This window comes from Cherax quadricarinatus, chromosome 33 (genome assembly GCF_038502225.1).
Source record: "Cherax quadricarinatus isolate ZL_2023a chromosome 33, ASM3850222v1, whole genome shotgun sequence".
NCBI classification, from domain to species: domain Eukaryota; kingdom Metazoa; phylum Arthropoda; class Malacostraca; order Decapoda; family Parastacidae; genus Cherax; species Cherax quadricarinatus.
The window spans coordinates 19114846-19127757 of NC_091324.1; positions in this window are offsets into that span (position 1 = coordinate 19114846).

Below are 12912 nucleotides of genomic sequence, written 5' to 3' on the forward strand. Positions count from 1 at the left end.
AGCGAGATGGAGCTGTACTGGACATTACAACTATACCAAAAACAACATCACGAGTGCCAGCAATACCGGAGCCACCATCAATCTCGCTAGTGTTAAATGCATCAGTGCAAAATAACAAAAAATAAATAAAAAAAAAACCAGAATAACCTTTTTTTTTCTTGCAAATATACGTGGTATAAAAATAAAGATGAAAAATAAATTCCCCTTCATAAATGTCCTCCTCACAGAAATAAATGGTTAGTGTGAAGCCTCCGCGGAAACCCACATTAAGGATTTCTTGGTGAAATCTGAATCCCAAATTATAATTTGTGAAGCTGTGATAAAGCAAATTAGTTTCTCTGAGGAAGTTTACATGTGAAATATTTACTTATTTGTACTAGTCTGCTAAAATCCTCGAATTATGTAGTGTATAAGCTATCAAGAGGAGACTTGATCAGGGAACCAAGCTGTGTGGACGACCATCCCCGAAGTCAGTCAGACACTTCGAATGCATGCCCATCAGAGCACTGGTGTTCGCCCCTTCCTCTCACCCCACCCTCTTCTTCACAATCACTCCACCCACGCCCACCAGCCACCCACGCCCACCAGCCACCCACTTCACTCCGACAACCATCTCTTCGTAACCTCCTCCCTTACTCCTCCAGGCCGGGATTTACCGCCAGCCTTGGTTAACTGTTTATCAGTGTTAATTCCAGTCGTCACGTCGACACCAGACCGTAGTGACGACGACCCTCAAGTGTACCACGTGGGTTCATGATGGATCACACCCCTTCTTGTTGCTGTTATTTTTTTGCTTCTGTTTTTGTGTCGTTTTGTTATTGTTGTTGGTGTCAGCCCTCGTTATTGTTGTTGATCACCCCCTTTGTTTGTTTTTTTACTCTTTTGTATCCTTGTTTTTGTTTCTTTTGTTATTGCTATTATTGTTGTTTTCAGTTTTCGTCGTTATTGCTGTTGATCACATCCCCCCCTAGTTGTAGTTATTAATCACAACCCTCGTTGCTGTTGTTGTAAAGAGGCGCGTAAGTTTACCTGTCTCTTAATATCATGTTTATTTTACCCCTATAATCTACCTTGTCCATAATTACTATCACATTTGCTTTGCATGCTATCGCAAATGCGATAGTAATTATGGACATTGTAGATTATAGGAAAAAATAGCACATTATTAGCAAACAGGGGAACTGAGGTGCCCCATAAGTCCCGCTACTTGTATACGAAGTTCGTCTTCTGTCTAAATAGGAGTCAGTGGAACGTTTACAGTATTGGGTGCGCCTGAAATCGCTTGGATTGTTCTCTGTCTGGAGTGGAGAAGAGAGATACCTGATTAGATATACATGGAAGGTACTTTGAAGACCGGTTCTCTAACCTCCACTTTTATTCCGAGCACTTCCATCATATGATAATTTTTAACGGTTCAAACATTTCCACACATAAAGCTACTCCTTGCAGCCTATTATTTACTTTGTCAAATCTATTCAAAAGTTATAATTTTTACATCTATATATCATTGTGTAAGACATTATTAGTGTGAGTGTCCGCGAAGGCTTCACACACGCCATATGTTTCTGTAATTATTATAATCATGCGGGAGCGCTAAACCCGTAGGATTATACAGCACATGTGGGGGTGGGGGGATGGAAGGTATTCAGACTCAATTAGGGAATCAGAGCACAGATCCAATTCCCTAGATCAAGAGCCCCTTACCTGTGTCAAGAAACCTCCCTTGAGGGGTTCTGTAAGTCATTCATGTAGAAAGATTTATTTTTCATCTTTCTTTTCATACCATGTATATTTACAAAAATAAAGAAGGTATCATTAACGAATAAGACATATATGCAACACACTGATATCTTTATTTCTGAAACACTTCGTCTACATCATAGGCTTCTTCAGTCGAATATAGAGGCGACTAAAATTGGAAAAGGCAGGAGAGAGGTAAAGATGACGTGATCGGTTCATCAGCTTTGAGGTGGTTAATCTAGTTGTTTAACTCTGGTAACTGTCTTGGCGAATTTGATACTGGCGAGAATGTTGCTGAGTACAGTATTGGCCCTACTCATAGTGCTGTGTTTGGCATGCTTGTTCTTTGTAAAGCGGATACTGTGGGTAGTCTGGTTCTGCCCGGAATGGCTGGTGATTATAGTATTTTGAGGTGTAATATTTTTATTTGTCCTGGTGTGTGTGTGTACTCACGTAGTTGTGTTTGCAGGGGTCGATTCATAGCTCCTGTCCCAGCCTCTTCACTGGCCGCTACTGGGTCACTCTCCCTGTACCATAACCTTTATCATACTTCTGCTTAAAGCTATGATGTGTGTGTGTGTGTGTGTGTGTACTCACCTAATTGTGTTGCAGGGGTCGAGACTCAGCTCCTGGCCCCGCCTCTTCACTGATCGCTGCTAGGTTCTCTCTCTGCTCCCTGAGCTTTGTCATACCTCGTCTTAAAGCTATGTATGGTTCCTGCCTTCACTACATCACTTGCTAGACTGTTCCACTTCCTGACAACTCTATGACTGTGTTAGTTACCATTCTGTCCTAGGCACATGTCGATTAGACACTAGGCCTGCTGTATATGTGTGTGTGTGTGTGTGTGTGTGTGTGTGTGTGTGTGTGTGTGTGTGTGTGTGTGTGTGTGTGTGTGTGTGTGTGTGACTTGTTTTATTTGCGATGAATTCATGTTATCCCACATGTTTCTCTTTCCACGTTTACATCTGTCTGTTTAGTGTCTTTTTTGCTTTTTCTCTTTGTTATTTTCATCGTTTATCTCCCCATGCCTGAAAAAAAATGGTTTTCGTTGAGGTGGATCAATGTCGCGCAGGTGTTGTTGTGGTGGATAACGGTGTTCCATATGTTGTACTGAATGCATATCAAGGCTCCTTGTTGGTGTATGTGGTGAGAGATGTGGTAGTGGTGGTAGCGAAGATGGTTGTGTAACAGGTGTGGTAGTGGTGGTGGTGGTTGTGTAGCAGGTGTGGTAGTGGTGGTAGTGATGGTTGTGTAACAGGTGTGGTAGTCGTGGTAGTGATGATGGTTGTGTAGCAGGTGTGGTAGTGATGGTTATGTAGCAGGTGTGGTAGTGGTAGTGATGATGGTTGTGTAGCAGGTGTGTTAGTTCTGGTGGTGATGGTGGTTGTGTAGCAGGTGTGTTAGTTCGGGTGGTGATGGTGGTTGTGTAGCAGGTGTGTTAGTTGTGGTGGTGATGGTGGTTGTGTAGCAGATGTGTTAGTTGTGGTGGTGATGGTGGTTGTGTAGCAGATGTGTTAGTTGTGGTGGTGATGATGGTTGTGTAGCAGATGTGTTAGTGGTTGTGGTGATGATGGTTGTGTAGCAGGTGTGTTAGTTGTGGTGGTGATGGTGGTTGTGTAGCAGGTGTGTTAGTTGTGGTGGTGATGGTGGTTGTGTAGCAGGTGTGTTAGTTGTGGTGGTGATTATGGTTGTGTAGCAGGTGTGTTAGTTGTGGTGGTGATGGTGGTTGTGTAGCAGATGTGTTAGTTGTGGTGGTGATGATGGTTGTGTAGCAGATGTGTTAGTGGTTGTGGTGATGATGGTTGTGTAGCAGGTGTGTTAGTTGTGGTGGTGATGGTGGTTGTGTAGCAGGTGTGTTAGGTGTGGTGGTGATTATGGTTGTGTAGCAGGTGTGTTAGTTGTGGTGGTGATGATGGTTGTGTAGCAGATGTGTTAGTGGTTGTGGTGATGATGGTTGTGTAGCAGATGTGTTAGTTGTGGTGGTGATGATGGTTGCGTAGCAGATGTGTTAGTTGTGGTGGTGATGATGGTTGTGTAGCAGGTGTGTTAGTTGTGGTGATGATGGTGGTTGTATAGCAGGTGTGGTAGTGGTAAGAATTTCAGTGCATTAATGGTATACAGTACCGAAAAAATAGATGAGTAAAATGCATGTTGAACAGTTTGGTACCTTTATTTAATGAAAGGTTTCGCCTCCTTAATAGGTTTCTTCAGTCGAAATACAGACGTGATACCTATAGTCATGGACGCACATGTAGATACGAGGTGGTCAGTCACCCAGCCTGTAAAAGAAATAAATTTTAAAATGATCAGTCTGAGGCTTAGCCTGGGTGTGTGTTGATCTCAACAGCCTCGAGGAATGTGAACTTAAAGCATGAAAAAGCAGCCTTTTTATACTGCCAGGAGTGAGGAGTGGAGGTGTGGATGACGTCACAGGAGGCGGGGGCACTAGTGGAAATAGGAATACGGGAATTAAGAAGCACTATAGCAAGTCTGCTGACCTATGCTAGGTAGATCCTCAAGACCAAATCCTCTCACTCATAACAAGTGGATGAGAAGGTTGTAGATGTCCTCTGTACCAAGAGACCGTGTTTTTGTTGTGTCAGAGAAGCATCTTTATTTAAGGTATACAGTACCAGCAAGCAGGTGAATTTTGGTGTTGGTGAGGATGGACCTTCCTGTCTTACGTGACCCAAGGTGGATGAGTGTGTGGGTTAGCTCTCACTGGGGGGAGAGCCAGAGTTAAAATTTATGCCGCAGCTTTCAAGGTCCAATAGCAGGCTTTTTCATGATCCGGCTGCGGTAGTGTCCTCCTCCTCCAGTGTTTGGGGTCATATTTTGGAGTGTCCTGTTCTAATGTTTTTTGGTGGTGGTCACAAAGATGTGTCCTCACCTACTGTTAAGTGACTTCTATGATATGCATGTGTCCAGGCTACGCTCATAGTGCGATTTGTGGGCAAGCTTGATCAGTCGTTATTTTGTTTTTGTGCCTCGCAGGCCTCCCTGGCTCATCCAGGACATCCTCAGGAACGTCCCACGCTCTTTGACAAATATGACACCAATACGGATACCATTGCTTTTCACCGGGTTCACTATACACTTCTGACATCTATCAGTATAATAGGTTCTTATGGCACGTATAGTATAGATTATAACATTGTCTGTCTGTCCCGTCTGTCTGTTTGTCTCTGTCTGTCTCTCTCTCTCTCTATTTCTCTAATTTCCTGGAAAAGACTCAGTGGAATTAATTTTGAAACAAATGAGATAAAAAATTCTTATCTTGGATCTCATAATTCGTAAACTGATAAAGATATTTTGATGATTCAAATGATGCTTTGTAGGGAATTTCATTGATTGTGTCTACAAGCTTCATACATGTATACCTAACTGAGCGTGCATGAACGCACCTAAAGTGTTGCATAGTCATAGTTTGTAAGGAATTAAAAGCCACAATACCTTGCCAGGAACAATACGTGTATAACCTGGGAGAGGGGAAACGTACAATGTGACGACGCTTCGGTCCGACTTGGACTATTCATCTGTCATTGTGTGTTGTGCATAATCCAAGTCGGACCGAAACGTCGTCATAAGTTTCGCCCTCTGTGCATAGTTCGTACATGTGTAAATGTATATAGGTTTGTACAGGTATACAGGCATTGTCTTTGTCAAAGTTGATGCGAGTCGTCACTCGGTCGCATTTAAATAGTGTATGTTAATTTACATGCATCACAAATTAACTTTGGGAATCCTTTATGAAAAATATGGTAGCAAAATGATGGTAGGTTGTATTAGTCTGGGCGTCCCGCTGTACCTGTCTTTGTGAGTTTTTCATCCGCCACATTGTTCTCTGTTCTCGGTCTCCTTTCTCCTGCCCCTACTTTTATAACTTTACATTTGCTGAGACTAAACTTTAGTAACCACTTTTTTTGGCTGTTCTTGTAACCTGTCCAGATCGTCATGCAGTTCTTGCTGACTGCATTCGCTGGGATTTTAATCATTAGTTTTGCCTCTTCTGTGAACATTGATAAGTATAATTGAGTCCCTCACATTAGGTCGTTCACTGAAAATACTGTAGGTCTCAGGAAAGATCTTAGAGGATCACCGCTAATCATTGTTTTTCCTAGGTCACATGCAACACTGAAAGTGCCAGGACAGATCTTTGAGCATCACCGCCTTTGCACTCACACCGATACTTCGTCTCTCACCATGACTCAGTTTTCTGTTTTTTTTTTCAGTCATTTTTTGTAATACAATACTTTCCCTTTTACTCTGGCCTGATTTTCTGCTTTGTTTTTCGTCCTGCTGTGTGGAGTAAACGCCTGCTTACCGTTCCGAGGGTCGATTTATCATAATTCCTGTCTCCTCCTCAATATCACTGTTGTGCCTGTATGTGAAGCGCCTTATAGTGTGTATATATATTTATTTGTACTCACCTATTTGTGGTTGCAGAGGTTGAGTTTCACCTCCTGGCCCTACCTCTTAAACTGACAGTTACTGAGTTTACTTTCTCCTGGCTTCGTCGACCCCGTCATACCAAATTTTCAAACTTCGCGGCCCCGTCATACCTACTTTTCAAGCTGTGTATATACCCCTGTCTCTGCCACTTCGTTGTCCAGGTCTTACTACTTCCTGATCAGTTTGAGGCTGAAGATATTTTTCCTGTACTCATTTGTGCTTTTAACTTCCAACTATGCCCTCGTATGCCTGTATCCAGCCTGTCGAACAGCCTGACACCGTTCATCCTGCGCGAGCCAAGTTCTGTTTGCAGACGACGCTTTTGGCCTCGCCTCTTAAATATTACCAACAGGCTTTATGGATTCCTGGCATCTGGAGCCCCATCTTATGTCATCCTGAAACTGTGCACGGTTTTTTCCTTCATCATCTCGTGTTTAAAAAGAAGAAACATGAGCAAACACTGTGGCATATTTATCAGAAAACGTTTCGGTCCTATGAACTCTCCATCACCTCATATCAGTATAGGTGAGTGTAAGAGGGATACTAAAAAAAAAGCTCGATGCTTGGATCTATACTCTTCGCAATACGCTTATACAGCGCAGTTGATTGAAGCAAACCATAAATATCCCTATTTGCCGACAATGCGAAACTAATAAGAGGTACAAAAACATTGAAGGACAGGAAGAGACTTCAGGAAGACCTTGGAGTGTAGTTCCATCACATGTACCGTAATAAGGGCAGGAGAGGGAGAATTAAGACCAGACACAAAATATGATATATAGAAAAGAAGGATAAAAAGAATGAAAACAACAAGCGTTGCTAATGACGATATGCTCTTCGAGTTATTTGTGCTATCACAAACTAAATATTCGTCTGGGCTGAAAGCGCCTTTCATGGCAGGAGAGATAGTATAACTGCCAATACACAAATAACCCGCACAAAGTCACTTTGTAAATGGTCCAAGTCGGACCGAAACATCGTCGTAAGCTTCTCTCTTTTATGTGCTGGTTATTTGTGTATCGTTCCAGTCACGGTATTGTGCCTTTTTTGGTTATTTATAACTGGCAAATGTGTAGAGGTCATGTACTGCCTGCACTGAATCATTAAAATGTCTAAACTATTAAAGAACGCCTTATAGCACTTAGATGTTCTCTCTGGAACGGAGAAGAGAAGAGAAGAGTCCTGGAAATGGGAAGTACAATGCCTGCACTTTAAAGGAGGGGTTTGGGATATTGGCAGTTTGGAGGGGTATGTTGTGTATCTTTATACGTATATGCTTCTAAACTGTTGTATTCTGAGCACCTCTGCAAAAGCAGTGATAATGTGTGAGTGTGGTGAAAGTGTTGAATGATGATGAAAGTATTTTCTTTTTGGGGATTTTCTTTCTTTTTTGGGTCACCCTGCCTCGGTGGGAGACGACCAACTTGTTGAAAAAAAAAAAATATATACAATGAAGATACCTGAAAGCCTGGTCCCTAACCCGCATAATTGTATAATAACCCCAAAAGGGGAGAACAGAGAGTGCCTGACCTGTGAAACAGCTTGATAGAGCTACATGCGGTGTACTCATCTATACTGGAGGCAATTATTAAAAGACAGTTCCATACACTACCTGCTTACCTACCTGGAGGTAGGTAGGTAGATCGGGTTAACGCCCTCGCAGGCCAGGCTTTGACCAGACCTCCCGGTGGATCAGGGCCTGATCAACCAGGCTGTTACTGTTGGTCGCACGTAATTCCTTAATTAATATATACCCATCCATTAAAATTAATCTTGTAAGGTGATTTATTGGACAGTTAAATGGTAAATAAATTGGCGTCGATCATTGTATTAGATCAAAAATAACGTTTAATTATATTCTGTAAGGTTATTTTTTATTAAGGTTAATGATATTAGTAAATTCGCTATTGTGTTTAAAGGATTTGATCCTTCACCTTAATTTCCACTCCTTGTTGTTATTAGAAGCCATAAACTTGTGTGGGTAAATTTAGAGACAAGAGCCTAGGAGTGAATATTCTACTATTGGTGGCAGTGAGATCATTTATAGTCACCAATAGTCTAACAGTGGATAATTACAGACTTACTCTATTGACAATGCCTGGGTGATAATTTATCACGTGATGTCATAATGAGCTGAGTACGACCCTGTGAGTACGACCCGGTGAGTAGGACCCTGTGAGTCGACCCGGTAAGTTCGACCTGTGAGTTCGACCCGGTGAGTTCGACCCTGTGAGTTTGACCCTGTGAGTTCGACCCTGTGAGTTCGACCCTGTGAGTTCGACCCTGTAAGTTCGACCCGGTGAGTTCGACTCTGTGAGTTCGACCCTGTGAGTACGACCCTGTGAGTTCGACCCTGTGAGTTCGACCCGGTGAGTTCGACCCTGTGAGTTCGACCCTGTGAGTTCGACCCTGTGAGTTCGACCCTGTGAGTTCGACCCTGTGAGTTCGACCCTGTGAGTTCGACCCTGTGAGTTCGACCCTGTGAGTTCGACCCTGTGAGTTCGACCCGGTGAGTTCGACCCGGTGAGTTCGACCCTGTGAGTTCGACCCTGTGAGTTCGACCCTGTGAGTTCGACCCTGTGAGTTCGACCCGATAAGTTCGACCCGGTGAGTTCGACTCTGTGAGTTCGACCCTGTGAGTACGACCCTGTGAGTTCGACCCGGTGAGTTCGACCCTGTGAGTTCGACCCTGTGAGTTCGACCCTGTGAGTTCAACCCTGTGAGTTCGACCCTGTGAGTTCGACCCTGTGAGTTCGACCCTGTGAGTTCGACCCTGTGAGTTCGACCCTGTGAGTTCAACCCTGTGAGTTCGACCCTGTGAGTTCGACCCTGTGAGTTCGACCCTGTGAGTTCGACCCGTTCAACCCTGTGAGTTCGACCCTGTGAGTTCGACCCTGTGAGTTCGACCCTGTGAGTTCGACCCGGTGAGTTCTACCCTGTGAGTTCGACCCTGTGAGTTCTACCCTGTGAGTTCGACCCTGTGAGTTCGACCCTGTGAGTTCGACCCTGTGAGTTCGACCCTGTGAGTTCGACCCTGTGAGTTCGACCCTGTGAGTTCGACCCGGTGAGTTCGACCCTGTGAGTTCGACCCTGTGAGTTCGACCCTGTGAGTTCGACCCTGTGAGTTCGACCCTGTGAGTTCGACCCTGTGAGTTCGACCCTGTGAGTACGTGTGTTCAAGAAACCTGATCACTTTGCAAATCAGAAAATATTCCGTGAAGACATGTCACATTTCAGAACTGGCGTTTATTGAGACATTTCGCCCTTATAGCTTTATCAGCCGGATCAACCAGACTGCTATTGGATATGTGGGCCAACAGACCGCCAGGAGCAACAGCCTGGTTAACCAGGCGAGAGCCAGACAAGCCTGGCCTAGGGCCGGGCTGCTGGAATAGGAAAACTTTCGAACCCCATTGAAGGTGTAAAAGGTAAGTTCTTAAAGCTCTCACAGAGCTTTAAATGAGCTTTAAGCTCTATCAAAACTTTAAGTAAACGCTGCTCCAACAAGAAATAAATCTTGTTCTACAGCGTTATTTCTTCAGTGTTACTGACAATAAGAAATTTAGATCCAAAGGTGTTCGTATTTACCTGTGGTGGCGTAAAAGAGAAAGTGGCGGTGCGCATCTCCCACGCTGCCTGCCGTACGAACTTTCTACGGGCTCCCTAAAATTGTTACGCTGGTTTGGTGGATGAGGTTTGTTGCGCTGGCTTGGTGGGTGAGGTTTGTTGCACTGGCTTGGTGGGTGAGGTTTGTTGCACTGGCTTGGTGGGTGAGGCTTGTTACGCTGGCTTGGTGGGTGAGGTTTGTTGCACTGGCTTGGTGGGTGAGGCTTGTTACGCTGGCTTGGTGGGTGAGGTTTGTTGCGCTGGCTCGGTGGGTGAGGTTTGTTGCACTGGCTTGGTGGGTGAGGTTTGTTGCACTGGCTTGGTGGGTGAGGTTTGTTGCACTGGCTTGGTGGGTGAGGTTTGTTGCACTGGCTTGGTGGGTGAGGCTTGTTACGCTGGCTTGGTGGGTGAGGTTTGTTGCACTGGCTTGGTGGGTGAGGTTTGTTGCGCTGGCTTGGTGGGTGAGGTTTGTTACACTGGCTTGGTGGGTGAGGTTTGTTGCACTGGCTTGGTGGGTGAGGTTTGTTGCACTGGCTTGGTGGGTGAGGCTTGTTACGCTGGCTTGGTGGGTGAGGTTTGTTTCACTGGCTTGGTGGGTGAGGTTTGTTGCACTGGCTTGGTGGGTGAGGCTTGTTACGCTGGCTTGGTGGGTGAGGTTTGTTGCACTGGCTTGGTGGGTGAGGTTTGTTGCGCTGGCTTGGTGGGTGAGGTTTGTTGCACTGGCTTGGTGGGTGAGGTTTGTTGCACTGGCTTGGTGGGTGAGGCTTGTTACGCTGGCTTGGTGGGTGAGGTTTGTTGCGCTGGCTTGGTGGGTGAGGTTTGTTGCGCTGGATTGGTGGGTGAGGTTTGTTGCACTGGCTTGGTGGGTGAGGTTTGTTGCACTGGCTTGGTGGGTGAGGTTGCACTGGCTTGGTGGGTGAGGCTTGTTACGCTGGCTTGGTGGGTGAGGTTTGTTGCACTGGCTTGGTGGGTGAGGTTTGTTGCGCTGGCTTGGTGGGTGAGGTTTGTTGCGCTGGCTTGGTGGGTGAGGTTTGTTGCGCTGGCTTGGTGGGTGAGGCTTGTTACGCTGGCTTGGTGGGTGAGGTTTGTTGCGCTGGCTTGGTGGGTGAGGTTTGTTGCGCTGGCTTGGTGGGTGAGGTTTGTTGCACTGGCTTGGTGGGTGAGGTTTGTTGCGCTGGCTTGGTGGGTGAGGTTTGTTGCACTGGCTTGGTGGGTGAGGTTTGGTGGGTGAGGTTTGTTGCGCTGCCTTGGTGAGTGAGGTTTGGTGGGTGAGGTTTGTTGCGCTGGCTTGGTGGGTGAGGTTTGGTGGGTGAGGTTTGTTGCGCTGGCTTGGTGAGTGAGGTTTGGTGGGTGAGGTTTGTTGCGCTGGTTTGGTGAGTGAGGTTTGTTGCGCTGGTTTGGTGAGTGAGGTTTGTTGCGCTGGCTTGGTGAGTGAGGTTTGGTGGGTGAGGTTTGTTGCGCTGGTTTGGTGAGTGAGGTTTGTTGCGCTGGCTTGGTGAGTGAGGTTTGTTGCGCTGGCTTGGTGGGTGAGGTTTGTTGCGCTGGCTTGGTGGGTGAGGTTTGTTGCGCTGGCTTGGTGGGTGAGGTTTGTTGCGCTGGCTTGGTGGGTGAGGTTTGTTGCGCTGGCTTGGTGGGTGAGGTTTGTTGCGCTGGTTTGGTGGGTGAGGTTTGTTGCGCTGGCTTGGAGGGTGAGGTTTGTTGCGCTGGCTTGGTGGGTGAGGTTTGTTGCGCTGGCTTAGTGGGTGAGGTTTGTTGCGCTGGCTTGGTGAGTGAGGTTTGTTGCGCTGGCTTGGTGAGTGAGGTTTGTTGCGCTGGCTTGGTGAGTGAGGTTTGTTGCGCTGGCTTGGTGAGTGAGGTTTGTTGCGCTGGCTTGGTGGGTGAGGTTTGTTGCGCTGGCTTGGTGAGTGAGGTTTGTTGCGCTGGCTTGGTGAGTGAGGTTTGTTGCGCTGGCTTGGTGGGTGAGGTTTGTTGCACTGGCTTGGTGGGTGAGGTTTGTTGCGCTGGCTTGGTGAGTGAGGTTTGTTGCGCTGGCTTGGTGAGTGAGGTTTGCTGCGCTGGCTTGGTGGGTGAGGTTTGTTGCGCTGGCTTGGTGAGTGAGGTTTGTTGCGCTGGCTTGGTGAGTGAGGTTTGTTGCGCTGGCTTGGTGAGTGAGGTTTGTTGCGCTGGCTTGGTGAGTGAGGTTTGTTGCGCTGGCTTGGTGGGTGAGGTTTGTTGCGCTGGCTTGGTGGGTGAGGTTTGTTGCGCTGGCTTTTGAGGTTTGTTGCTGGCGTGGTGAGTGAGGTTTGTTGCGCTGGCTTGGTGGGTGAGGTTTGTTGCGCTGGCTTGGTGAGTGAGGTTTGTTGCGCTGGCTTGGTGGGTGAGGTTTATTGCGCTGGCTTGGTGAGTGAGGTTTGTTGCCCTGGCTTGGTGGGTGAGGTTTGTTGCGCTGGCTTGGTGAGTGAGGTTTGTTGCGCTGGCTTGGTGAGTGAGGTTTGTTGCGCTGGCTTGGTGAGTGAGGTTTGTTGCGCTGGCTTGGTGAGTGAGGTTTGTTGCGCTGGCTTGGTGAGTGAGGTTTGTTGCGCTGGCTTGGTGAGTGGGTGAGGTTTGTTGCGCTGGCTTGGTGAGTGAGGTTTGTTGCGCTGGCTTGGTGGGTGAGGTTTGTTGCGCTGGCTTGGTGGGTGAGGTTTGTTGCGCTGGCTTGGTGAGTGAGGTTTGTTGCGCTGGCTTGGTGGGTGAGGTTTGTTGCGCTGGCTTGGTGGGTGAGGTTTGTTGCGCTGGCTTGGTGGGTGAGGTTTGTTGCGCTGGCTTGTTGGGAGAAGTATCCAAATTGTAGTGTTTTTTTCAGTGTTTTTGTATTTTCGTAGAGTTTTGTAGTACTGCCAGCAATAATGAGAAGATACACATTGCAGTGTACAGGTATTTCTACCTTTATTTAAATGGAGAAAATTCCGGTTATTTTTTGTAAAATGCTGAGGTAATATATAATATATTCCTGGAAAGTGCTTTAGGGCCTTGTCCCAAATTTGCACACTGCTATAACAACGTACTGGAGGGAGGGATATGGGAGGCAGTGCAAAATAAACCCAGTGAAAAGCAAGAGATCGGTGGGCACATTAAGAGAGCATTGTATCA